At 49.8% G+C, this 26538-nt stretch overlaps 1 protein-coding gene across 2 annotated transcripts in view; it reads left to right on the top strand.

Moving 5' to 3' along the window:
* The first annotated feature begins 289 nt into the window (after positions 1-289).
* Positions 290-26538, top strand: part of TRAPPC9 (trafficking protein particle complex subunit 9) — a 3490818-nt gene continuing 3464569 nt past the window's right edge. Inside the window, exon 1 of one of the 2 annotated variants that reach the window (XM_069621680.1) lies at positions 290-479. The gene's annotated coding sequence lies outside the window, so the exon portion shown is untranslated. The remainder of the gene's footprint in view (positions 480-26538) is intronic. The other variant, XM_069621681.1, reaches the window with a different exon arrangement.

Raw genomic sequence — 26538 nt, 5'->3', positions numbered from 1 at the left:
CTCACACGGATCGCAGTCAGGGGCGCCAAGTAGCCCGGGCAACGCTATGTTCATGAAAGTCCCGATTCTTAGAATGGGCCCGTTTTCGTTTTGTCCCTGGCTTCCTCCCGGAAAAAGCAAAAGTCGGCACCCCCTGGTCAAAGTACCAATCCATGCGTACACTACGCTGCCCTTAACTCTCGTTCTCACAACTATTGCTTAGACCACGTGATGATTAAGACGTCCGTCACGTGCTCGTTGTGTACGCCCTACGTAGAAGAAGGGCGGAGCCTCGTACTGGCCTGGCTTGATTGAGTTATGAGTAAAGCCAGGCGGGCACTAGGGCCCTGTTAGCTGTACTCTGTCTGCCGCCGGCCCTCAAAGGAGGTGTGCTGCTCAAAATGAACAGAAGCCTGGGGAAGGCAATCGGAGGAAGAGTGCCTCAGTGCTAGAAAAGCAGCCTCTGGTCCAGAGTTAGGAAGCTGCTGCCTACACAGCGAGTAAGTGGGCTCGGGGCAGCGGCAGATTGAAAGTGGAGCTGCCAAAGCTGGTGTTTACTTCCGGGGGGACAGGCATGATCGGTGGACTGAAATGGTTGGCACACTGGCATAGAGGTTCACAGAGCTGGGGGTGGGAATTTAAATGGACAGTAAGGGGTCTGTGAAGGCAAATAAGCACTTTGCGGAGGGACTCCCAGAGCCATTAGAGTTTAAGGCTCTGCAGACGGCGAAGGCAGGCAGTGTGTGGTGTGAAAGCTAGTGCTTGGTACTCTCAGCGACAGAGGAGAAGGGAATTTTGCAAATGTGCACAGAGATGCCCAACATTGGCCACCAAAGACCCCGAGGGTCAAGCAAAGTGGCGCAGTTTGCTAGAAGAGGTTAGTTAGTTTGCCGAGGGCTAGGGTACAGGTATAGTGGTTGGCAGATGACAGATGTATGGAGGGGCGGGAGTACTAACTCCCAGATCCACTCATGAAATGCCTATTGCCAGCCTCACATGTTTAGATATGGCCATATATTTGATTCAGTAAATGGGTCTAACACCTCACACATTACATAATACTATGTGCCATCTAGGTATGCCTTACTAAAGGTTCTTAAGTCCAAAGCCAACCTCTGCATTCCAGGCTTTGCCATCGTGTTCCCCGGCATGCCTAACACGCCTCACCTCAGTGCATGACTCTCTTGCTCCAGAATGAAGACCTTCTGTCTTATTTCAGAGGTCCCAACAGTTTGACACGGGTAGAATGCACTCCACCTTAGTCAGTCAGTGCACATGCTATCTTACGAATGCATGTTCAACAGTGCACAGTCCTTAGAGAATTATTTTGGAGACAGTGTTCTGCATCATTTTGTGCTACTGTGGTAGCTGGAACAGCACTTCATGAACCTTTCAGAATTGTAAAAGGAAAGAGAAAGAAAATGGGCGAACCCTCTTTTTTAGGGGGCCTGACTCGAGAGGGTTGAGAAGTATACAGATACGTGGGGGTAGAGTCAAAGGCTTCCCAAGCCAATAGCGTGACAGGAGGTCGCTATAGCCTTGCAAAAGGAGCTAGATAACTGCTAGCTCAGAACAAACAATCACCGTGGATGAATAAAACATTATAAATTTATTAAACAGGAAGACATTTTTGTGCCATAATCTGGCATATATGCATACATTAAATCTGCATTGTGAAGGATTAGTATACAGTGGTGACAGTCTATTTTCTGTGTTGTTTTTTATCACAACACATTGACAACGTCAAAAAACAACACAGAAAATAGACTGTCACCACTGTATACTAATCCTTCACAATGCAGATTTAATGTATGCATATATGCCAGATTATGGCACAAAAATGTCTTCCTGTTTAATAAATTTATAATGTTTTATTCATCCACGGTGATTGTTTGTTCTGAGCTAGCAGTTATCTAGCTCCTTTTGCAAGGCTATAGCGACCTCCTGTCACGCTATTGGCTTGGGAAGCCTTTGACTCTACCCCCACGTATCTGTATACCTTTTAGAATTGTGTTTCCCTCATCACCATCGGGCCACAGGGCACAGAATGCAGTCAGTAGAGACACTGTCAACATCACATCATGTGCCATAATTATTATTAGGGTGTTTATTGAGCATGGACCTAGCTTCTGGAACCAATTAAGCGCTTTACAAGCATAGGGTGAATAACAAGGTTAAGGAGCAGAGGAAGAAGAGGGTGGGAATATAACAACAGGGGAGGGAGGGTGTCAGCAATGGGGTCTACAAGTAACCAGGGGAGGATACTGGGGATCAGATCACCCTGTCTCAGGTATGGTATGGAGTGGATGGTGTATGAACCTAGGTGTTGGGGAGGAGCCATTCCTTGAAGAGGAGTGTCCCAAGTCAAAAAGGAAGATCTTTCTGGAATCATTCTAGAGTCATCCTGTGACTCCATCCTAGAGTCATCCATGGCTAGATTTAGGGAGATCATATAGGCTGAAATATTTAAATGAGATGACTCTAGAGTATGAAAGGAAAAAGAGGATCCAAAGTAGGAATCCGCCCCTCCTGACTCTAGAGTATCACAGAAACGACTCCAGGATGAGTTCTGATTACTTCCAGAGATCTTGTATTACTCCAGGATGACCCCATGACAACTTCAGGGTGGGTGGGGGATTACTCCAGGATGACCCCATGGCAGCTTCAGGATGGTGGAGGGATTACTCCAGGATGATCCCCATGACAACCTCAGAATGGGTGAGGGGATTACTCCAGGATGACCCCATGACACCTTCAGGATGTGTGGTGGTGGGGGGGGGGCTAGTCCCGGCTGACCCCATGACAACTTTCTGATGGATTTGGAATTGTGAACGATTATTGCAGACAACTTCAGGAGTTGTTATTTTATGTTGCTTCCAAACTATTTAGGAAAAGGGGTTTGATTCCTTGTATGTAAGAAAGGTGGTAGGTATTACTATAGGGTGAGACTTATGGATCGTGTACTGGAAAACCTAAAGGGAATTTGCAGCTGTCACCTTCCATCTTTGCCTTCTTTGCAGGAGCACTCAAATGTCATTAACTAAGTTAGCTGATTTAGTATACAAAACTCCAAATCCAGCCCACCATGTCACAAACCAACCTGTAAACTCCCTCATTTCAGTTCTCACCTCTAGCTAGCATGGAATCACACCCAATAAACTCCCACAATTACAAATTACTGCACTAAAATACACACTTTCAGTGACCTAAAAGAATCCCTTAAAGGTCTACCTGCATGACAGACTACCAATCACTTCACCTTCTAGCACTACGAGCAGCTAGCAATTAGTTTGACCATTCACCACACCCAAGAAAACACTAGCTGACCCCCAACAGAAGTCAATAGTACAAAAACATGTAACATTTACACATTGGCACCAACCTACAAATTCACCAGATCAACTGTATAGTTCTACACACAAGAGCATTTGCATCTTCAGTTTCACAGAGTAGCGTGTGAGCTACAATTACGTTTTCGATTAGTAGGGGCAGATGTAGCAACCAAACTCGGTTGTGGGGATGTTCCAATTCTGTTGTTTTTTTAAGACTGTAATCTGAATGATTGAGCAGGCGTGTGGGAACATGTAGGTGTCACTTCACTGTCCAAACAGGCATGACCGTCATACTGTAACAAGGACACACTGTTGAGAAGACATGATGATAGAGTTCAGCTTGTCAAATTAGATCTGTCCGACAAAACATTTTCAGCAGACAATTGACTGTTATTTTATAGTCTAATATTTTGTAGTTGTTGCGCAGCTACATCTTTGGAAACTGCAACATTACACAAAGACATCTGCCGATTACTGCTGCGTGTTTCAATTATCCAGGTGAAGTAAAAGAGGCAGGTTCTGAGGAAGGAATGTAGGAGGAATAAACACTAGCCATCCCTGCCAAAATACTTAGGCTTTGCAGCTTTTGTGAATAGCCATTAATACGTTTTGGAATAGTCAGTTTCCACCCATCAGCTTTTTTTTTTTTTTAAATTTTATTTTAAAACTTTTTAAAATTAATTTTCCAACAAGAAATACATTTCCACAACAACCCACCCCCCCTGAAAGCGGCTGCATTATGTCTGTGGTCCAGAACTTCCCTGGGCACTTGCCCCTACCTACCAACCAATTGCACTCCCCAACATCCCCAACCCCCCTCCTCCCAACCTTCCCCTGAGAGCAATCAGACATAGTCCCTGATCCATTATCTCCATGGACCAGTCGCCCTTGTTTATTGCAGGTCCAGCAAGCGCTGCAGGCGCCACCCAATGTGAAAATCGTCCCTAAGGAAATCCAGAGTCTCCTCCCAGTCCCTTGCAAATGATTGAATATCATTATGCATATAATAGGTTGCCCACTCCAATGCCACGATTTCCCAGAGTTTCCGCAGCAGGTCCTGCAGCAAAGGGACCTCTTTAATCTTCCACCTCTGCGCTACAACAGTCATAGCCGCAAGTAGGAGAATCGCTCTTGCCTTTTCCCGAGATCTGGGTTGCCCTTCCAAGGTGTCCCGCCTAAGTCCCAGAAGAACCTCCTCAGGGGATCCGTTATTTCTCGTTCCATACGCCAGCTCCTGTACTTTCTGCACTTCCTGCCAAAAAGGCCTAATTTTCGGACACTGTTGTGCAGTGCCTTCCATCCCGCATTCCCGCCAACAACTACCGGAGGTGACGGGGTATATCTCCCGAAGGCGGGTAGGAGTGTAATGCCACCCAAACAGGACCTTATACCACATTTCCTGTAAAGCACGCGCTTTGACCAACCTCGGTATTCTCCTCCACAACCTTTCCCACTCTTCCCTCTCAATCACCCTTCCCAGGACCTGTTCCCACCTCCGCATATACGGCCACTGATCCCTAGTACGTGCCTCGTTCAAAATGTTATATAGGTTAGATATGAGGCCCTTAGATCCATCATTAGTTGACAGGAATCGCACATAGCGCGTCATTTCCCGTATTGCTGCCTGCTTGATTACGGGGTTTAGGACCCAGTGTCGAATCTGCACGTAGAGCAGTCTTTCCTTTTCCGTAATCCCGAACTCCCTCTTACACTCCTCAAACGAGAGAATTCTATTTCCCCTAAACATATCGCCCAAACGCTAGCAGCCCCCCTCTTGCCATTGCTCGAATGCCTCCACCTCCAGCCCAGGGGTAAAATCTCCATTGCAGAACAGGGGCGTGAATGGGGAGGGGAAAGTCGTAATTCCCTTTGCTCTCACCAACTTATCCCAGTTCTCCGCCATCAGCTTTGTAATGGTGCTCTCGTAGACATGTTTAGGTCTGAGATGTCTTGGAAACCATAACACCTCTTCTAGGTTGCGATGCGTCACAGCTCTGTCCATTGCTACCCATCTTTTGTCGTGTGTAGCCTCACCCTCCCTAAGCCATTCCCTAATTACTCGCAATTGAGTGGCCTCATAGTATAGTTGAAAATTCGGCACAACGAGTCCCCCCTCTCCTTTGGGAGCCATCAACAGCTGGTTACTGAGACGCGCCTTTTTCCCCTCCCACAGAAATTCTCCAGTCAAAGATCCCAACTCCTTAAAGAAGCCCGAAGGGACTGCTTGAGGTATCGCCTGGAAGAGGTATAACAATCAGGGAGTGTCACCATTTTGATCGCAGCCATCCTGCCCAACAACAACACCCTCAGGCACCTCCATCTACGATAGTCCCATTTGATATCCTTAAGGATCGGTGGATAGTTAGCCTGATACCACCCTGCCAAGGTTGAGGTAATTTTCACGCCTAGATATTTAATTCCCCCTGGACTGCATGTAAAAGGAGAGGCTGCCTTCACCAACTCTTTGTCCTCTGCCTTCAAGGTCAGATTTAGGAGCTCTGACTTACTAAATTTGATCTTGAGACCAGAGGCTCTCCCAAAGTCCTCTAGAATGTGTCGGCTTCCGGGGATGGATTCGGTCAGCGCTGTTAGCGACAATAGCATGTCATCCGCAAACGCCGCTACCTTATGTTCCGCCCCTCAAATGGTATGCCCTTTATCTCCCCCATCTCCCTTATAGCCTGCAGAAGAGGCTCCAAGTAAATAGCATAAAGCATAGGTGACAAGGGGCAACACTGCTTGGTTCCCCTACTAAGTTTAAAGGGCCTAGACATAACCCCATTAACTGCTATCCTCATAGTAGAGTTCTGGTAGTTGGCCTGCACTAGGCGCAGAAACCCCCTGCCTTTTCCCATCCTCTGCATAACCCTAAATAGAAAGGACCACTCCACGCAGTCAAACGCCTTTTCCGCGTCCCACGATAGGAGGACCGCGGGAGTGTCCGTTCTATGTGCCTTTTCCACCAAGTGGGACACTCTTCTGATGTTATCTGCCGTCTGTCGACCTCTTATAAAGCTCACCTGGTCCGGATGGATCAGGTCCGGAAGGCAGCCCTCTAGCCTGTTCGCCAACACTTTTGTGAAAATCTTGGCGTCAATATTAATTAACGCTATGGGCCTATAAGAGGTTTTCTCTTCAGGATCCTTGCCAGGCTTCAAAATTAGAGTTAGCCTGGCCTCCTCCATAGAGGGAGTGATCTTCCCCGTTAGCCTAAAGGTATTGAAGAGGTAAGTCAGGTGAGGTATTAGCTGAGGGGCAAAAGTTTTGTAAAAAGCCGCAGTATACCCATCTGGACCCGGGGTCTTGTTCAGGGGCAGATCCCTTATCACCCTCCCCACCTCCTCCTCTGTGATCTCCTTGTCGAGAAGTTCCAATGCATGCACCTCAATTTACCCCAATTTCACCCTGTCCAAGAACTCTACTTGCCTCCACCATCAGCTTTTACAATATAATTCTCTTGTTTTTCACTGCATCCTCTTCTTGTACTTCACTCCAGATTCCACCAGTAGCTGCTTTTTCTCCTCTACCTTTCTTTTTTTTTTTTTAACTTCGTTTATTTTAAATCAAGGCAGGATGGCAAATATACAAATCATGACATATCACAAGCAATGCGTATTCAGGTTCTTTGATCCCCAGTCCTCATTTCCCCCATCAGGCTTCCTCCCTCCCATCTCCCTTTGGCCTCTCCCTCCCTCATGTTTGGAGGCGGAATTTTCTTTCTGGGTTGTCCAGTTCGCCCCTTAGCGTCTGTGTCTTCTCCCAGGTCCTCTTGGTGTTTCAAGATCCATCGGGCCCTGGTCGGTTTGTAGGTCTGGGCGGGGAAGCGCTGGTCGTATTCCAGCACTGGGCTCCAAACATTCTGAAAGCGGTGGAGCCTGTGCTGCCGTGACCTTCTCCGCGATCAGGATGTCCCAGAGTTTAGACCACCATTGGGCTATGTGAGGTCCTTCTGGGGATTTCCAGGCCCTGGCCAACACCGTTTTCCCCGCCAGAAGGCAGTGTGTCAGTAGTTTAGACTTGGTCCCGGAGCGCGGGTAGATCGCGGGGATCGGGGCTCCCAGCAAGACTGGTTCAGGTTCCAGAGGAATCGCCGTTCCCGTAATTTGTGCGATGGTCTCTAGGCATGTCCTCCAGAACTGTCGTATCTTTGGGCAAGCCCACCACATATGGAAGAAAGAGCCTGGGTGACCACATCCTCTCAAGCAGGCATGATCCACATGTGGGTTCATGTGGTGAAGTCAAAGGGGTGGGTAATACCACCGGAGGAGCACCTTGTATGCACATTCCCTATTGGTAACGCACGTGGAGGAGGTATGTGTTCTGGTCCAGATGTCCACACAGGTTTGGTCCTCGACCGGATGGCCCAGGTCTGCCTCCCATTGAGCCATGTAGCGGGTCTTTGTGGACCGGAAATCCCTTAAGAAGCGCCTATATAGGGTGGATACCCTGCCCCAAGTTGGAAGGTACCCCAGTGTCAGCTCCAGGGCGGTGGGTGGGCGAGTTGCTGCCTGCAGAGTCTGGGGGTGCGAGCACCAGTGGCGTAGCTGGATATAGGTGAATCTGTCCCTTTCTTGGAGTTGGAACTTCTCCTTGCATTGGGCGAAGGTGAGGGGTGTCCCTCCCATATATAGCTGGTCTATGGTCTCCAGCCTGCCCTTTATCCAGTTCCGGAAATTGCGGGGGTCTGCTCCTGGTGAGAAGGATGGGTTATGGAAGACCGGGGAGCGTGGGCTCAGTCCTCTGGGCACTCCCTTCTGCTTTAGAGCCCAGTCCCAGGAACTAAGGGTGTGTTTAGTTGATTGAACACACTGGGGAGACCTCCTCCTAAGGGGGGGCGGAATGTGTGGCAGAAATCGCAAGGGTAAAGGTGTTCCAGCTCTACCCACCTGGGGCGGTTTGTTATGGTCTGCCATGCCTGAAACTGTGGTAGTTGTGCTGCCACACTGTAGGCCCTCAAGTCCGGGACCCCCAGACCTCCTAGCTTGGAGCCCCCCAGCATCGTTTTGAGAGGGATTCTCACTCTCTTACCTTTCCAGATGAATTTCAGCATTTTCCTTTGGATGTCCTTTAGGGTTGGTGTGGGGATCGTTACTGGGAGGGAGGCGCAGGCGTACAGGAACCTCGGCAGTAGGTTCATCTTGCATGCTGTGATGCGCCCCAGCAGTGAGATCTCTTGGGTCTCCCATCGTTTCAGGTCGCCTTCCAGTTCTTTCGGTAGCCGGGGGAAGTTGGCTTTGTATGTGTCTCTTGGGTTAGCCGGGATGTGGACCCCTAGGTAGGGGATGGCCTTCTTCACCCATGTCATCGGGCACATCGTCGTCAGTGGCTCCCGTTCTGCTGGAGTGAGCCCGATGCCCATGGCCGAGGATTTGTCAAAGTTTATAGTGAAGCCTGAGACCTCACCATAGGTGGTAAGTTCTCGTATTGCGTGTTTCAATGATGATTGGGCTTCTGAGATCGTGAGTAGGACATCGTCCGCGTATAGGGCGATTTTATGTTGGTGTCCTGTTTGGCCGATTCCGCTAACTCCCGTTCCTCCCCACTCTCCTCACCTGATTCAAAGTCCTCTGGTTGCAGTTGCCTGTGAGAGAGATAGTCCTTTTCCTTTTTGTGTTGAAAGTATCTGTCTCGAGAGGAAGCCACAGTGAGTGCTAAAGTATAGCAAACCTGGGGCCCCCTTCCCGAGACCAGACAGTACGAAGGGAAAAAGCCTGTTCAGGCAGAAAAAACCCTCCGAGGAGTGCAGCGGTTTGAGAGGATCTGGAGCAAGCAGTTGTAGTGGAGTTCTTGAGGCAGGTAGCTGATGGGAGTAGGCGAAGCCGGACATCCAAAGCAAAGAAGGATCCGGAGAGAAAGAGAGCCACCGGAAAGGGTACCAGCAGAGAAAACAACTCCGGAGCAACAGGAACCAGGGCGGCTGAATGACAGCGCAGCTGAAAGGTAAGGCAGAGAAGGCGGGCGTAGAGAACAGCGCACCGTAGAGCTGAGAAAAGAGGCGAGGCGAGGGAAGGAAGAGAGAGAGAGAGGTAGTCCGGGGAAGGCGGACCGAAAGTACAGATAAGTGACCGAGGCGGTCAAGGCTGGAAAACTAGCGTGTAAACCCAAAGGAGCGAGCTAGCGCAGTAAAGGGGGTTGCAACGCGGCGATCGCTGGGAGAGGAGGAAAGAAATACTACCAGCGGCGCCATGTTGGAAAACCACTAGACCGTAGGGTGTGTAACAGAGAAATCACGTAGCGGAACCTCCGCACGCCCTTCCAGCGCGTAACCGCCAACGCGGATACAAACGCCAAACAGGACGGCGAATGACAGTATGCCCCCTCCTAGAGCGTAGGACCCCCGGCTTAAAGGGGAAGCGGGCATGAAACTGAGCCAACAACCGAGGGGCATGAATGTTGGAAGCCGGTTCCCACGAGTCCTCCGACCTAGGGTAACCCTTCCAGGACACCAAATACTCCAACCTACCATGGTAGTGGCGGGAGTCACGTAAAGTAGAGACCTCATATTCCCTAGAGGAATCCACCTGAGGAAAAGGCTGGTCGGGAACAGCTCTCTGGTGGACGTCCGGAATGAAAGGTTTGAGAAGCGAGGCATGGAAGACAGGATGAATGCGACGGAGGTAAGGAGGTAGTTTAAGTCGAAAGGTAACAGGATTTATTTTGGAAAGAATGGGAAAAGGACCCAAAAAGCGAGGAGAGAGTTTAGAAGGGTGAACCCATCGCGGCAAGAACCTGGTGGACAGCCAGACCTTGTCCCCTACCTTCCATTCAGGGCAAGGCCTACGATGTTTGTCCGCTTGGGTTTTGTTGTATTGACGACTCTTCTCCAAACACCTTCTGGCAGTGACATGTGCATCAGAAATAGACTGCAGTACCTCTTCAGCCGTCGGGGAATTGGTGGGCGACGGAATGTAGGGAAGAAGAGATCTTGGGTGTACCCCATAGGTGCAAAAGAAAGGAGAGAGTCCAATGGCTGTATGAAATGAGTTATTATAAGTAAACTCTGCCGTAGGAAGCAAAGAAACCCAATTGTCCTGAAGACGATTGCTGTAGCATCTAAGGTACTGTTCCAATGTGGCGTTAAGGCGTTCAGTTTGACCGTTGGTCTGAGGGTGGAAGCCAGACGACAGAGCACGTTCCATACCAAGGCGAGAACAAAGAGCCTTCCAAAACTTCGAAACGAATTGGCTGCCACGATCCGAGATGATCTTGTCAGGGAGACCATGAAGACGGAAGATATCCTGGGCGAAAACCTCAGCCATCTCAGTAGCAGTAGGAAGACCAGGCAATGGGGAAAAATGAGCCAGTTTGGTCAAGGTGTCAACTGTAACCATAATACATGAGCAGGAGTTGGAAACGGGAAGTTCTACAATGAAATCCGTAGAAAGCAAACCCCAAGGGCGAGAGGGTACCTCAGGTTGGGTGAGAAGACCCAAGGGTTTGCCGGTAATGGACTTTGTCATGGCACAAACCGGGCAACTGAGTATGTAGTCCTCTACATCCTTTTTGAGTTCCGGCCAAAAAAAAGAACGAGTGATAGATTCTGTGGTATTTAGCTTCCCACGATGACCTGCAGTGAGTGAATCATGACACCAATTTATGATCTTCAGACGTAGTGGACCGGAAGGTATGTATAAACGATGGTTGAGGTATAGCAAACACTCCTTGTTGGTGTAGGAAGTCTCTCCTCTGAGTAGCGGAACAGTACCTTCCGAAGCAACACCAGCTCGAACCTCTTCCAAAAAGGTTTTAGCAACTGTTAAGATCCTATTCCTGTGGAACATCGGCTCTGGGGTATGTCTTTTCTCCTCACATTTGGGACCCTTCCGAGAGAGTGCATCCGCAAAGGTATTGTTGGTACCAGGCAAGTAGGTAATTTGCAGATCATATTGGGCAAAGAAATATGCCCAGCGAGCCTGCCTGGAGTTGACACACTCCATATTCTGAAGGACCTTGAGATTCTTATGGTCCGTTCTGATGATAACGGTCTGCCTTGCTCCCATCAATAGATGTCGCCAGGTCTCACATGCTTGTTTTATAGCCAGCAATTCTTTTTCCAGTACGGAGTAGTTGAGTTGGCTGGGAGTCAACGTCTTGGAAAGGTAGCAAATGGGGTGCTCTCGTTCCTCAAACACTTGTAGCAGAACAGCTCCAATGGCCATGGCCGAGGCGTCAGTTTCGACGATGAACTGTCTATTCTGGTCAGGATGGCGCAAAATGGGAGCAGTACAAAAGAGATTCTTGAGATTGTGAAAACTCTGTTCTGCTTCGGAAGTCCAGCTAAAGGGATTGTTGGCCTTCTTGAGTAAAGAAGTAATAGGGAGAACTGCTTCAGAGAAGTTTGGGATGAATGAGCGATAGAAATTAGAGAGCCCGAGAAACCTTTGGACCTCTTTGATCGAAGTCGGAGAAGGCCAGTCCAGAATAGCTGATACTTTGCTGGGATCCATGGCGATACCTCTTTCAGAAAGATGATACCCTAGATAGGGCACTGAAGTAGCAGCAAAAACACACTTCTCTGGTTTGACAAGAAGTTGGTTGTCTTTAAGTCTTTCCAGAACTTTTTGGACATGGGGTTTTGTGATCCTCTAGAGTGCCGGAATATATCAGGATGTCGTCCAGGTATATGATCATGGAGACAGACAATAAGTCTGAAAAAATCCGATCCATAAACCGTTGAAATACAGCTGGAGCATTCACCAAACCAAAGGGCATTACTCGGTACTCAAATAAACCGAAAGGAGTGCGAAAAGCGGTCTTCCATTCATCTCCTTTGGCGATGCGTAACAAATGGTAGGCATTTCTGAGGTCTAATTTGGTGAACCAACGTGCACCTTGAAGAGCTTCAATGATCTCATGTATTAATGGCATAGGATACCGATCCCGGATGGTAACCTTGTTGAGGCCTCGGTAATCGATACATGGGCGCAAGTCAGTAGAGTCCCTCTTCTTGACAAAGAACAAAGAAGCTCCGGCAGGAGACTTGGAAGGTTGAATGAGCCCATTCTGAACATTGGCATCAAGATAATCTTTAAGAACCTTTCTTTCCGCTTGAGTTAAAGAGAACATCCTACAGAATGGAACCAAAGCATTAGGTTCTAAGTCAATGTTACAATCTTCTGGCCTATGGGGAGGTAAGGTCGCTGGCTTTCTTTCGACGAACACCTCCGAGTAAGGGGAACAGTACAGAGGTAGAGCATGAACCCCAGCCAGTTGTTTGGTAGACCCTGTAACAATCTGAGGAATACCGTCGTCAGAAAAACAGTTGAGCTTGCAGTAGGAGGAACAAAATTGTAGTTGATTGTCCGCCCAATTGACATGAGGGTTATGTTTTCTGAGCCATGTGATGCCAAGAATAACCGGAAAATGGGCAGCTCGAATGATGTCGAACCGGATTGTTTCGGAATGTTGAAATATGGTAACCGATAGGTCCTCGGTGGTGTGAGTAATGGGTCCTGAAGAGAGAGGAGAACCGTCGACCCCTTCTACCTTTTGATCTTCTTTGCGAGGCAAGGTACGGAGACCCATCCTTTTGGTCCAGATGATGTCGACAAAGTTTCCGGCGGCTCCGTAGTCCAGGAATGCGAGACACTCGACTGCTCTGCCGTTGACCTTTATAATAACAGGTAGAACCATAAGCCTGGAATCCTCAGGAATGTATGGAGCCGAAATAGAGAGAGAGACATAGGGACTGGCGGATGAATCAGAAGCACCTCGGAACCAGGTCCGTTTCCCTGACGTTTCTGAGGAAGTTCAGTACATTCCTTGAGGAGATGTTGATCCGATCCACAATAGGCACATAGACCTTTCTCCTTCCTTCTTCTTCTTTCAGCAGCGGAAAGAGGTCCTCTAGTAGCTCCAATCTGCATGGGTTCGTCTGAAGTATGGGAAGGAGAGGAGAAGACGGTGGAATCGGAAAAATGAACGGTTGTTCGTTGTTTTCGGCGTTCTGACCTTCGTTCCTGCAGTCTGTATTCCATTTGTAAGGCTGCGGAAAGCAGATCCGGAAAAGATGGCGGCCTGGATGCTCTGGCGAGTTCGTCCTTAATTTCCTCCTTAAGGCCTCGCCGAAATAAGGCAAATTGTGCCTGTTCAGACCACCCAGCACCCGAAGCCAATCTCTTGAATTCTGATATGTACGATAGATATGTACGATAGAACATCCGATGACCCTTGTCGGATATCCAACAGGTCCTCGCAGGCGGTGTAAGTCAGTTCGGGTCTCTCAAAGGTTTGCTTCAACAGGGTCTGAAAACCAGCAAAATCGTGTAAGATGGGATTAGCCCCGGTAACCAGCGGAGTGACCCATGCCAGGGCATTGCCGGTCATGTTCGAAATCATGAACCCGATCTTTGTCTGGTCGGTGGCAAACAGCCGGGGCCTGAAAGTAAAATATACTAAGCAGGCCTCCAAAAACTCTTTGACCTTTTTAGGAGTTCCATCGAACTTCCCTGCCGAAAGAGCCATGACAGGAAGTTCTGGGGATTGTGGTTCGCGGGCAGTAATCATCTGTTTCAAGACTACATTCTCTGCCTTAACAGTTTGTAACTCTTGGGACATTCCCTGAATGGCCTTCCATAATTCTTGTATCTGCTCTTCTGCCGACATCTCTAGGCGTTGCAATCTGTCCTGTTTGGCCGATTCCGCTAACTCCCGTTCCTCCCCACTCTCCTCACCTGATTCAAAGTCCTCTGGTTGCAGTTGCCTGTGAGAGAGATAGTCCTTTTCCTTTTTGTGTTGAAAGTATCTGTCTCGAGAGGAAGCCACAGTGAGTGCTAAAGTATAGCAAACCTGGGGCCCCCTTCCCGAGACCAGACAGTACGAAGGGAAAAAGCCTGTTCAGGCAGAAAAAACCCTCCGAGGAGTGCAGCGGTTTGAGAGGATCTGGAGCAAGCAGTTGTAGTGGAGTTCTTGAGGCAGGTAGCTGATGGGAGCAGGCGAAGCCGGACATCCAAAGCAAAGAAGGATCCGGAGAGAAAGAGAGCCACCGGAAAGGGTACCAGCAGAGAAAACAACTCCGGAGCAACAGGAACCAGGGCGGCTGAATGACAGCGCAGCTGAAAGGTAAGGCAGAGAAGGCGGGCGTAGAGAACAGCGCACCGTAGAGCTGAGAAAAGAGGCGAGGCGAGGGAAGGAAGAGAGAGAGAGAGGTAGTCCGGGGAAGGCGGACCGAAAGTACAGATAAGTGACCGAGGCGGTCAAGGCTGGAAAACTAGCGTGTAAACCCAAAGGAGCGAGCTAGCGCAGTAAAGGGGGTTGCAACGTGGCGATCGCTGGGAGAGGAGGAAAGAAATACTACCAGCGGCGCCATGTTGGAAAACCACTAGACCGTAGGGTGTGTAACAGAGAAATCACGTAGCGGAACCTCCGCACGCCCTTCCAGCGCGTAACCGCCAACGCGGATACAAACGCCAAACAGGACGGCGAATGACAGTTGGTTGGGGCCGTCCTGCAGCCCTTTAATTCGATCGTTTCCCCTAATCCTTTGGGCCAAAGGCTCCATGGTGAGAGCGAAGAGTAAGGGTGATAGCGGGCAGCCCTGCCGGGTTCCGCATGATAGGGGGATCGGAGCTGAGCTGTGCCCATTAATTCTTAGACTCGTACTTGGGCTCTTATAGTTGGCCAGACCCATTGTCTGAAAAGTTGACCCGAAGCCGAAGGCCTCTAGGGTAAGCTTCATAAAGGGCCAATCTACTCGATCAAATGCCTTGGCTGCGTCCAGAGCCACTAAGACCAGTTTTTGGGAGTTCCGAGAGGCGAGGTCCACCAGGTTCAGGGTTCTTCGTATGTTGTCTCCCGCTGATCGATGGAGAATGAAGCCTGCTTGGTCGGGATGAATGATCTTCGGGAGAACGCGATTCAGGCGGTTTGCCAGGATTTTTGAATATATATTTGCATCAATGTTTAAGAGTGCTATGGGTCTGTAAGAGGCTAGACTCCTTGGGTCCTTTCCTGGTTTGGGCAGGAGGATGGTGGTTGATTCCTGCATCGATGGGGTGACCGCGCCAGTGTCTCTGAAGGAGTTGAACAGGGTCACCAGATGGGGGGTCAGTTGTGGCCTGAAAAGTTTATAGAATCTGGTCGAAAAGCCGTCCGGGCCTGGGGCTCGTGTTTTAAGCGACTTGATGGCCTTCTCGACCCCCTCCCCCGTGATGGGATCCTCCAATTCGTCTCTCGTTGTGTTGGCGAGACGGGGAACCGCTGCCTTCTGTAGATATTCCACCTGTTGCAGTCGGTTTCGAGGGGTTGCCTTCATGATTTGGGTCAGGTAGTCTGTTGCAAGCTGTTGTTTTTCGGGCTCCGAGTATCGGGTGACCCCCTCAGGATCATGTAGGCCTGCAATCGTGTTGACGCGTCTCCGTTTGGCCATCAGGAACCTGTTTGCCTTGTTGCCCTTCGCGTAATATGATTGTTTGGCTTTTGCCATCATTAGGGCGGTTTGTTCCGCGTAGTGGGCTTCAAGCTTCTTCCCCGCTGTTCGCATGATCCGTTGCGTTTTAGGGGACCAGCCTTTTTCTTTGTGGATTGCCTCAGCCTCTCTTAGCTCGTCCTCTAAAGCTATTCGGGTCTGGCGTCTGTTCCGGTGGTAGGCCGCTCCCTGAGCGATGAGGGAGCCCCTGATTACTGCCTTCATGGCGTCCCAGTTATTTGCCAGTGAGGTGTCCGAGGCTGGGTTTTCGTCAAAGAAGTTTTTAATTCCTGTCGCAATCTTGTCTCTCGTAGCCATGTCATTGAGAATTGGGTCATATAGAGACCATTTGCGTGGGTTATTGAGATAGGGGTCCTGAACCCGGAGTTCCAAGAACACTGGAGCGTGGTCGGACATGGCTCTCGTGCCGATGGAGACCTCTTTGACTGAGGGGAAGGTGTGCGGGGAGATCAGAAATAAGTCAATCCTTGAGAAAGTGCGGTGTACGAACGAGTAGAAGGAGTAGTCTCTGTCGTCGGGGTGAAACACCCGCCACGAGTCTATTATCTCTAGAGACCTGAACAGCCGGAGGAGGCTGAGTGCTTGGGCGAAATCGCTTGGAGTCGGGGGGTGTGACCGGTCTTTAGTGGGGTCGGGAACCCCATTGAAGTCCCCTCCGACGATTGTTTGGCCCTCTACAAAACTAGCGAGGGTCGTGCCCAAGGAGTCGTAGAAGAGTGATTGTCCCGTGTTAGGGGCATATACCGAGATGAGGGTGTATAGGTCTCCCAACAGGAGGCATTTGACTGCTGTGTATCGGCCTTCCGGGCATGTTTTTGTTTCCAGGATATGTGGGTTCAAGTCTTTTCTAAAGAGAATCGCCGTGCCTCCCTTTTTGCTTGGGCTGGGAAGCGGGAATGATCGAGAACGAAGCCGGATCGCGTCCGCCGGCAGCAAGTGGGTCTCTTGGAGCATAGCTATCGCAGCGTTTTCGTCCTGGAGCTTTAATAAAATTGCCTTTCGTTTGTTAGGGGAGTTCAGTCTGTTAACATTTAGGGAGAGGATTCGCAGAACCTGGTGGTCCAGAGGTGTCCCATTCTCTATCTCTTGAGTTGGGGGGGGGGGAGGGGGAGTCCGGTTCGATGGTTCAGCTGCCATGTTCGTCACGAGATCTTGTAGTACCATCCTGCACTTGAGGTTTTAACGCGGGACCCCAACGGGGGGCCGCAACTTTAACTGGTGGGTAGACCGACATTGTAGGTACGGGCCTACCCTTGGCCAACGGGGCCGGTTGTCCCATCGTGTATCAGGTACTGTGGGTTTCCAAGGAACGAAAGTTGGAAAGTTTCCTTGGAGTGGGTATGAACCGTGGGTATGGTCCGCCGTCTCCGCCCTCGAAGCTCGTCAGATTAAGCGTTATATGGCGGATCCGAATTCAGGCCGGGTCAGAGGAGACCAGGGAGAGATGTAGTTGGAACCTGGAGGTGCGGGGGGCGCCATTGTTCATTTCTTTTTGTTGATTCGCTGGGTTGATGACCATTGCGTACGTTTAGGTTTCGGGGAGGAAAGCGGCCCGGAGTCCTCAGCTCCCTCCGGGGATGGTGTGGAGAGTTCCTGGGGCGAAGATGGATGCATGATCCTCTCCGCATCCTCCAAGTGACTGATCCGGCGTAGGGTGCCTTTGTATGTGAATTGTAGAGCCGCTGGAAACAGCCATCTGTAGCGGACTTGCTGCTCCTGAAGGAACAGTGCCAGGGGTCGGAGTGCTCTTCTTTTCTGGAGGGTGAGAGGTCCTGATATATTTGGAGTGGCGTGCTCTGAAATGTAATTTCCTCCCCTTGGCGGCTGATCGCCGAAATCGCTTCCTTGGTTGTAAAGAAGTGGACCCTCGTAATGACATCTGGGGGGGTCAGAGACAGCCCCACGACACGGGCGAAGTCTGTGGGTGCGATCTAGCAAGAGCTGAGATTTATCCAGGTCTGGGAGGAGGGCCTCGAAGAAGCGTCCCACGTAGTCCGCTAGCTTGTTGTCGGGGACGGAGGTCGGGACCCCCCGAATGCGGAGATTATTGCGGCGCGCCCTATTTTCAAGGTCCTCATGTTTAAACTCCAGGATCTTACATTTCTGATGCAGGGAGTCAATGGCTCTTCGCATTTCCCCTAGAGTGGTGGCGTGGTCCCACGAATGGTCTTCGATTTCTCCGAGCCTCTGTTCGGCCTCCGTAACACTTTGGTCCGTCTGTTCGATTTTGGTGGTGAGTTCTGATAGGCATGAGCGGAACTCCGACTTGATGTCCGCCATGAAGGCTATCCGGTCCCCTTTGGTAGCGAGGGCTACCCCGTCCTCTTGTTGTTTCTGTGGAGTGAGTTTGGGAGGCTCTTGCTTCCTGCTTTTATCTAGCGTAGTGAGCATGGTGGAGATATCTGCGCCCTTGCCAACCTTCGTTTGCCTAGACATGATGATCGTGTTTGGTGGTCTTGGCTGGAAGGGTTGCGGCGAAGCCAAAGCTGTGTGCCAGCCGCCTAGGAGAGTTCAAGCATGGGAGTGCGAGTGAGACGTCGGAGTAGCTGTGATTCCGCAGCAGACTGGGTCGCTGGATGGGTGGGCCGGGGCGCCCTAGGAAGCACTGAGTGGTGCGTGAAGGGAGGGCCCGCGAGGTCGGGCTTCTCAGGGTGGCTCTCGGGGCTTATCTCGTGGCCTCCGTGTTTCCCCTGTCGACCTGGCCGAGTGCAGCCCCCGATGAAGTTCTCACATGTTCACCGGGCCACCCCGGCACGATCTGGCTGGATCCGTGTTAGCGGGTCCGTCTGCTGCTCCTCTTCGGTCCCCCTGAAGCCCGTCGCCATCAGGTTCGCAGTATATTGTTGAGTTCCGGCGCGGCCGCCATCTTGGTTTCTTCGAATGGCGACGGGGGAGCGGGTCGGTCGCTAAGTTCTAGGAGAACGCTCCAGCGTTCGGAGGTCATTGTAAGCCAGGTTGTGCCTCATCGGTTCCGATCGCCGTAGATGGCATTGGCGACTTGGATACTCGGTCAGAACCGCTTGAATTTGGCGGCGGCGGACATCCCACGGGCGGCCTCAAGGGAGCGACCACATCGATGGCGCTCCAAGCCACGCCCCCTCTACCTTTCTTTTTAAAGCCTCAATTTGTCCCTCTGCATCACAATAGGTTTTCTTTATTTCGTCAAATGTTTTCTGTGTCTTAATACTGTTTCTTGGCTGTGGGTATGAAAAAGGAAAGTTGATACTTATCAATACAACAAACATTTTGCTTGAGCTGTACAATGGGATAAATTACTCCCCTTAAGCGCTGTCCTATCCGTTACCTTGGATTTTTGCTTATTCCTGCCCCCCTTGGCGCTTTCCCTCCTTCCCCATGCAGCTACCCACAACTCAGTCTAGCTGCACATATAGTCTGACCTGTACTACGGTCCCTGGGGGCGTTCAACCCGTAACGCTTTGCCAATAACATAAGAGAAATCATGTAGACCATCTATACTTTAGAGAGTTACTCTAGAGGAAAGAGATGCTGTAAAAAGAGTGGTGGCATTGTGCAGCACTCCTCTGTATGTGTGAAGGAAATGCCTGTGCATAGGGACATCAGCTGTACCCTCCTCCACCAAACAACAAATAGATGACCAAAAAAAAATACATTGCTTACCTGACTAGAAAAGCATGACTGTCTTGAAATCCTTTTCTTCACGTATTTCTCTTCTACTTTCATCAAGACCCTCTATCAGCCATTTACAATTAACTTCACCAGGAACTGCCAAAGGCTCAAATTCCCAATCCTTTCAAATACACAGGGAATTGTTTGAATCAAAGAAAAGCACATTAAAGAGTGCCATGATTCGAGTTATTGTTTAAAAGAAGAAATTAAAAACATGTACATTTAGTATGCTCCAAGTATTTGTGAACCGTGTCTGTACCCAAAACCATTAATTTATAGTGGGCTTGCTATTGATGTTCCTGCCTGATGTGTCCTGATTTGTGAGTGAAATGTCTCTTGGTGCCTGATAACTTCCTCCAAGACTTTCACCCATTGTGGCTTCAACTTGTTGCATCTGCTCGGTAATAAAATTTGCGGTTGGTGTTCTGGAGAGGCAATGTGTTCTTAACTGCAGAGCTCTTGTGCCTAAAATGCTGCAGAGTCATTTTGTGCGTGTCCTTTTAAACAAGCACCTGTTTCAGTTTCTTAAATGTAAATATCAAGCATAGAGAGTACCAGCTTGCAGACAGCAACATGTACAGGAAATGATAGGGACCGGAAATAGGAGGATATCAAGGGTATGCAGGGACAGAACCCATGACCAAAGTGATCTCTACTGGGGGGAACAAAAAGTAAATATTACACCTTAGCAGGCAGGCCTTTGCTTATAGGAGCCAGGCACTATCCACCAAAGGGTCAGAAGTCTCTGCCCGCTCCCATAAGCATCGTTACTGTGCCATAAATTATGCACTACAGCTGAACTAGTGCAGTGCTCATAGTAGTGGAAAAATCCTGCAAAAATGTAAACCAACCCATGGGTACATTTTGCAGAGAAAACACTGTCCCTCATCACTGCTGTTCTCATTTGTTGTATCAAAATAAAACAAAGTAGATGTCTCATGACCTTTCTGATATCCTATGGAATAATTGAGGATACGATATAGGAATAATTATACTCACGTTCCATGAGCACAGTTTTAAGGTGTCCCGAGCATAAGGGATTTTTTACACACTTACCATGCAGGTACAACCACTCTTGTTAGGAACTTTGGATTCCTGTGGGTGAATAAAACACTTAGACCAAATCTCCGGGCAGCACGTTTCACACAATTAGGATATTGACAAGATCTAATGAATTTAAAAAAGCCTTTACATTAAGTGATTGGTTGTTTTCCTAGTTTTTAACCACCATCTCCTTTGTTTTATTTTGATACAACAAATGAGAACAGCAGTGATGAGGGACAGTGTTTTCTCCCGCTATCCCTATTAGATAGGCGGCGCACCACCTCCCACCTAGGGCAAGGCACTCCTGACAGGGTCAGGGTGTTCTTCCTTTAGGGTCAGCCAGTACGTTGTATCAAATGATGTTACTATTGACGAATGTGACAGTGTCAATGCTAATTATTTCTCCCAAGAACCATTTAGGTTGTGTTACAAGTCTGTTTTAATAATGGTTAGGGAAGGTAAATACTTTTCCTTAAGGTTTGAAACCTTGCCATGTTGTTGTAATATGTAAATTTTTCAGAGGCATGGTTTCTCACACATGCGCCACAGCCTGGTACATGTAGATATCTTATTAATTGGAGGGTCGGGTGCACCTATCTGAGGCAGGCATGGACCTATTCATGTGGAACATTGTGGGGGCATTGGAGCAGCACCAGCATTAAAACCAGAGGGGCAGCCAGTAGGAGCAGGTATCCCCTAGTTGGCGGCTGTTTGAAAGCAATCAGACTGATCAGTAGAACAGTCATTGTGTGGAACTAGAAAGGGGAAGGGAAGGAGTTGCCCCACCCACAAAAAGGAGGCCTCATTATGCTGAACAGCTAGGGTGCCTTAAGGCAGTGGCCTTCAAACTGGGGGGCCCGAAGGATGCCCGGTGGTGGGAGGCTTGAAGGACTATGGTGAATGTTTTAAATAGAGGGGGGTAGAAACGATATTTTACTCAATGGGCGTGGGGGCTCAGCATAAAAAGGCTTGAAGAGCACTGCCTTAAGGGAATAAAGTGACCCCCCCACTTTCAAATAGCAAAGCAATTAACAGCACTCGTTTCACGCCCAGGTCAGAAAACTCCTGCTACTGCGCCAGTCCTCTGATACACAAGGCTGCTGAAAAATCCGGAAAAGCAAGAAAATAGCTCCACGCTCCAAAACATCTAACGAGAATGAACTGGTCCCATCATTGGAGACAAATAAATAAATAAACACACAAAAAAGCATTCACCCCAGATCATCTTCAGACAATGATCTGATCAATAAAGATATTTTCAAAATTAAGGACCGTGATCACTAGCCCTAGCAAGCATTCAATAAAATTTACAGGCAAACTATCTTCAATTAACTGCTGAGGTGAAGTGGTTGGAAAAAACAAATCGCATTGAAGGGGCAATAAAAACCCTCCGGGAACCTCATTAACCTATATAGAGAATGTGACATAAGTATAACTAGAACATGCAGCAATCCTGAGTCCCTGAAACTTACATTAATTATATATTAAATCATGTAGTGATTTCCCCAAAGTGTTGAACGAACTAAACCGAAATGGAGGAGAGCACGAGTCATGGAGGGAATTGCAACACTGTCCCCCGCGCCCAAAGGCTGGCACAACTAGAGCAGTGGTAAAGAAGCCCTGTATATGTTCTTTAAAATAAATGGTGTAAAAAGCTCTGCCTCACAGGTGTAGCATCCGTAACTTCCAGCAGTGAAAACAGAATATTCAAAAGCATTACAATACAAAATTGAATGCCAGACAGTTCACGTTTTATGGGGAGCCGCTTTACGGAACCTCTTTAGGGGTGCTTTGACCTTGAACTTAACTTGAGAAATGAGTACCTGTCCTGTACACTTTTCACATTACACAAATCTCAAACTGATGCACATGCTGTAAACCATCTTCTCCAGTTTGGACACAGGGCGGGAGGTGACAAGGGGTCACGATTCTCCTTTAATGCAAATTCAGTTGCTGGACAATTAATGGATGCCACTTTATTTTAGTTGGCTGGTGTTCAATGGCTTAAGTGAAAGCAATGAACAGGTCACGAGCATTGTTAAGAGAAATAAAAAGATGGGGAGGGGGCATCTATCCACTGTTGGTTAGAGGAGCATTTTTCTCTCCCTTCTTAATGAGAGTTTGGAAGGCCAATATCTGCAACCATTCTCTGTGCACAGAATCACAACAGCAAAACTAATTTCGAGCTTTTGTGAAGTAAAGCCCAAAGCGGCTTGTGCCACCAGAAGCAGGAAGGCAGGAATAAATAAAACGCATATATCAGGGTTTTTCAACCATCCCTAGTCTGATACTACACCTGGCAGTGTGCAGCACACCCCTTACCACACATCGGTTCAAACAGTCTGCTACACACTTCAAAAATTAGCCATCCTTCAAGCCAGCCAAACAAAACTTTGCAACTTGGCCCCCTGCTTCAGAATTAAGCAATATTGAAGATGCTGCGAAAGTCACACACGCTTCCCACAAGCCCCACATCGACAAGCCCCACACAAGGGAAATCTATGCCAGCGTGCGTCTGTGCACCGGCATGCAGCTGTCTGGGCAACTTATTGAAAATTACAAGCACTGTGCCCTTTTATATACAATAGACACATTCTCAAAGGGGCTACGTGACACTGCAATGTTCTTAAGCAGATGACCAGATCCAATCTCGAGTATCGCTGGGCCCGGGCGACTCTTTCCTTCACAGGAAAGCACTCAAATGATTTCACTCGTACCCACTGAAGGTGCTGTCATCTATGTATGAGTTGTATATGCACCGTACACATAGCAACGTTGCACACACCCTCTGTTGCGTTAAGTGCAAAGTAATGCAAGATTTTATTCTTTATGTCCTCACATAGGACTCCATCCTTAAGGATGTGGCTAGAGAACTGCCACCGCCATAGGCCTGGTTCGTTCTGCCCCATATTTAAGTTAATCGTTATGGGCGCATGGTCTGACAGGGCGATCACTCCTAGCTCTATCCCTGCGACCTTATCCAATAGTGACCTTGAAATCCATGAGTAATCTATCCTTGAGAAGGATCTATGAACGTGGAAATGAATTGTGCAGCCCCCCTCAGTTCCCTCGAGCCATCTACCAACGCCAGTTGGGCCATGTGTTCGTTCAAGCAGGTAGATGGTGCCACCTAGTTGTGGAGCACCCTTGCGCTCCTGTCCTCTTTTGGGTCTCAGGCCAGATTAAAGCCGTCTACCAACATTATCTGCCCTTTGGCAAAAGTCTCCAATTCGGTGTGTGTCTCCCTCAAGAACCCATCTTGCCCCGTATTGGGTGCGTAGATTGCTGCCACTGTATATGTCCCCCTCTCCCATTAGAAAGAGGCTGCCAGATACCTACCCTCTCTGTCCCCCTCTGTAACTATGACCTGGAAGCCTTGGATGTCTAGCAATTAACAGCCCCCATCCCCGTCTTCCCAGGGGCGTTGGATTGGAACAGATGGCGGTATCCCTTGATTTTTTAGCTTATGCCCGTCTTGCGTCCGAACGTGCATCTCTTGGTGGGCTACAATTCCTGCGACTTCTCCTGGCCCAAGAACTGTTCCACCTTCCTTCTCTTAACCAGGGAATTATGCCCCCTGACGTTTGGGGCGGTCACCCAAAGCACTTCCCTCTTTCCCATGGTCGTCTTACCGCGCGGCTCGCACTAATGAGTGGCTACCGTTGGGATCGCCCCACCCCCTCTGGGCACGCTCAACCAGCCTCTAGCTTGCGCTGACCCATCATCTCTTGAATTGAGCTCTTGTAACAAGCCAGAGTAAACCTGTGCAGGTCCCCCTAGACCCATGTAGATAAACCAGGACATCCTCTACCATCCACCTTCCCCCGGTACCTTTCCCCTAACTACCTCCCCAGATAGACTACAACATTCCTTCCTGTAACCCCCCTTTTCCCTCAGGATGGTGCTCCAGTGTCGATGGGCGTGCGGGCACCTTCTACTCCTGCCCCGTTGGGAGTGGGGGGGTTAATCCGGGCTCCTCAGGCCCTGTTTATTTTAGCCCCTTGTCGAAAAACGTCATCCACTCTCACATTTACCTCTTGACCGGTTCTCTCGCCGGTCTTTGTTCTTGCCTTGGTGACCCTTTGTCCTCAATCTTCAGTACCCTTGTACCTTCCTCGCAGGTGGTGACCCAAGACTGTTTCCCTTCCCATTCGAACAGTAGTCCAAAGGGGAAAGGTCCATTTATAGGATATGTCCTCTCGCATTAGGACACACACCACCGGGCTCATCATCCTACACTTCACCAGGGTGGTCTGGGCTAAGTCCTGGAATAGCTGAAGTTCCGAGCCATTGTATCTGATTGATCTGGCCCTCCTGGCAGCCGCCAGCAACTTCTCCTTCTGCCCGTACTCGTGTAAGGCCACCACTACATCTCTGAGTCTGGCCCCTGGCTCTCCCCTCTTTGGTCCCAGTCTGTTTATGCAGTCCAGCTCTATTCCCCGACCAGTCTTCCACCTCCAGCAGGTCCGACAACACTTGCTGCGCCATTGTGCGTAGATCCTTGTCCGCCACCGCCTCAGCAAGGCACTTTAAAATAAAGTTAGATCTTCTTGAGCGGTTTTCAAGTCTACACTCTGGGTCTCGAGGTTCTGCGTGACCCTTGCTAAATGCTCTACAAGTTTGTCGATCTTCCTTGTGTCTCCTGTGACCTCTTTTATGGCGCTCTCTGCTGCATCGGTCCGCTCCTCTAGTTTCGTTATGTCCCCCTTCACCTTTTGCAATGATTGGGACAGTTCAGCTCAGATCATGCTCAACTGAGACTGAATGGTGTTCACTATCTGGTCCCCAAAACCCTGAAAGCACTGGTGAAGGACCTCCTGGGTGACCACTTAATCTTTTGCAGTGCCTGACAGTGCCCCCAAATCCTCTCCTTACCTGGCCCCCTGATCTTCCCCCAGCCGGTACCTCGCTGTCTCTGCAGATTGCCCTCCTGTGGTTTCTTCACAGACTTTGTGGCAGCTTGCATGTCCTTCCCCTTGTTTTTGGACATGGGGGTCTGATGGGGGTGGGGGAGCCCTGCCCCCTCCTTTTCTCCCTGGTATTGGTTTACAACCTTTGGACGTCTTCTGGACATTTTTTCAGGGTGTACGAACCTCCTCCCTCCGCCGCTTTGTGAGTCCGCCCTTGACTGTGCGGGGGGGGGGGGGGTTTGAACTCCCCTCTAACTGTGTGCAGGTGAGCCACTGCCTGTCCTCCTCCTCGGGTTTCAAATGACCTCTTCCTGGCCTTGGTGCCAGGATCACTCTGCCATGAGCCCGACCAAATGGCCTCTTCTTGCCCACCACGGATGTAGATGGATTCTTTAGCCCTCTATTCAGCCTCAGGATTGGCCCAGGGAGGCCAGGGCCCCACCTGTCACTGTCTCCTATGCGTGGGGCGCCTCTTGATCCATTGTCTCCTTGCTATGCTTCTGGATGGGGGTGCGCTGGCTGAGGCACTATATGCAGCTCCAAAATCCAAAATGTACCTCAAATGGGCCTCCAGCCGCCCCGGCTATAACACTGCAGGGCCTCCCCTGGCCATCTCTGCAAAGTGCTGGCTTCAAAACCTGGGCTGGGGCACTCCTGCCGCGCTCCCCCACTCCTCACCGTCACTCTGCTCAAAGCTGGTGATCACTGCCTGCTGATCACTGCCTGCACTGGCCAGCCTCTGCCTGGTTGCACCCTTTCCTTGGGCCAGGGTGCACGCTTGATCTGTGATGAGTCTCTCTCCCAAGGGGGGCAGAGGGGGAGTCGAGCCCCTCGGGTTGCCTTCCTGCCCTGTGACATTTGCTGTGGGGCCCCTCCCAGGCCTCTTGGTCGCTCCAGGTGCTCTTCTTCGCTGCGCAGCTCTCAGCAGTGGGCTACTGGAATGGCCCCTCCTGATCTCTCTGAGATGCTGCTTTGCTGGCACGGGGGCGGCTCGGTCCATCTTGATATTCCCACTGGTGCTTACCAGCAGGGGAGCCCCCATTTCACGAATCCAGCCCCGGTGGGCCTCCAATATCAGAGGCAGCTCCTTCCTGACAGGCTCCTCCGCCTTCCGACAGTGGCTACTTTCCGTCAACTCACCTCACAGCCGCACTGGATCCTCGACCGCCCTGGGTCTCCCCGACTGGTTCTTCTTGTT

The sequence above is a fragment of the Ambystoma mexicanum genome, chromosome 5q (assembly GCF_040938575.1).
Source record: "Ambystoma mexicanum isolate Mex_15411 chromosome 5q, UKY_AmexF1_1, whole genome shotgun sequence".
NCBI classification, from domain to species: domain Eukaryota; kingdom Metazoa; phylum Chordata; class Amphibia; order Caudata; family Ambystomatidae; genus Ambystoma; species Ambystoma mexicanum.
This window is presented reverse-complemented; position numbering and strand designations above follow the sequence as displayed.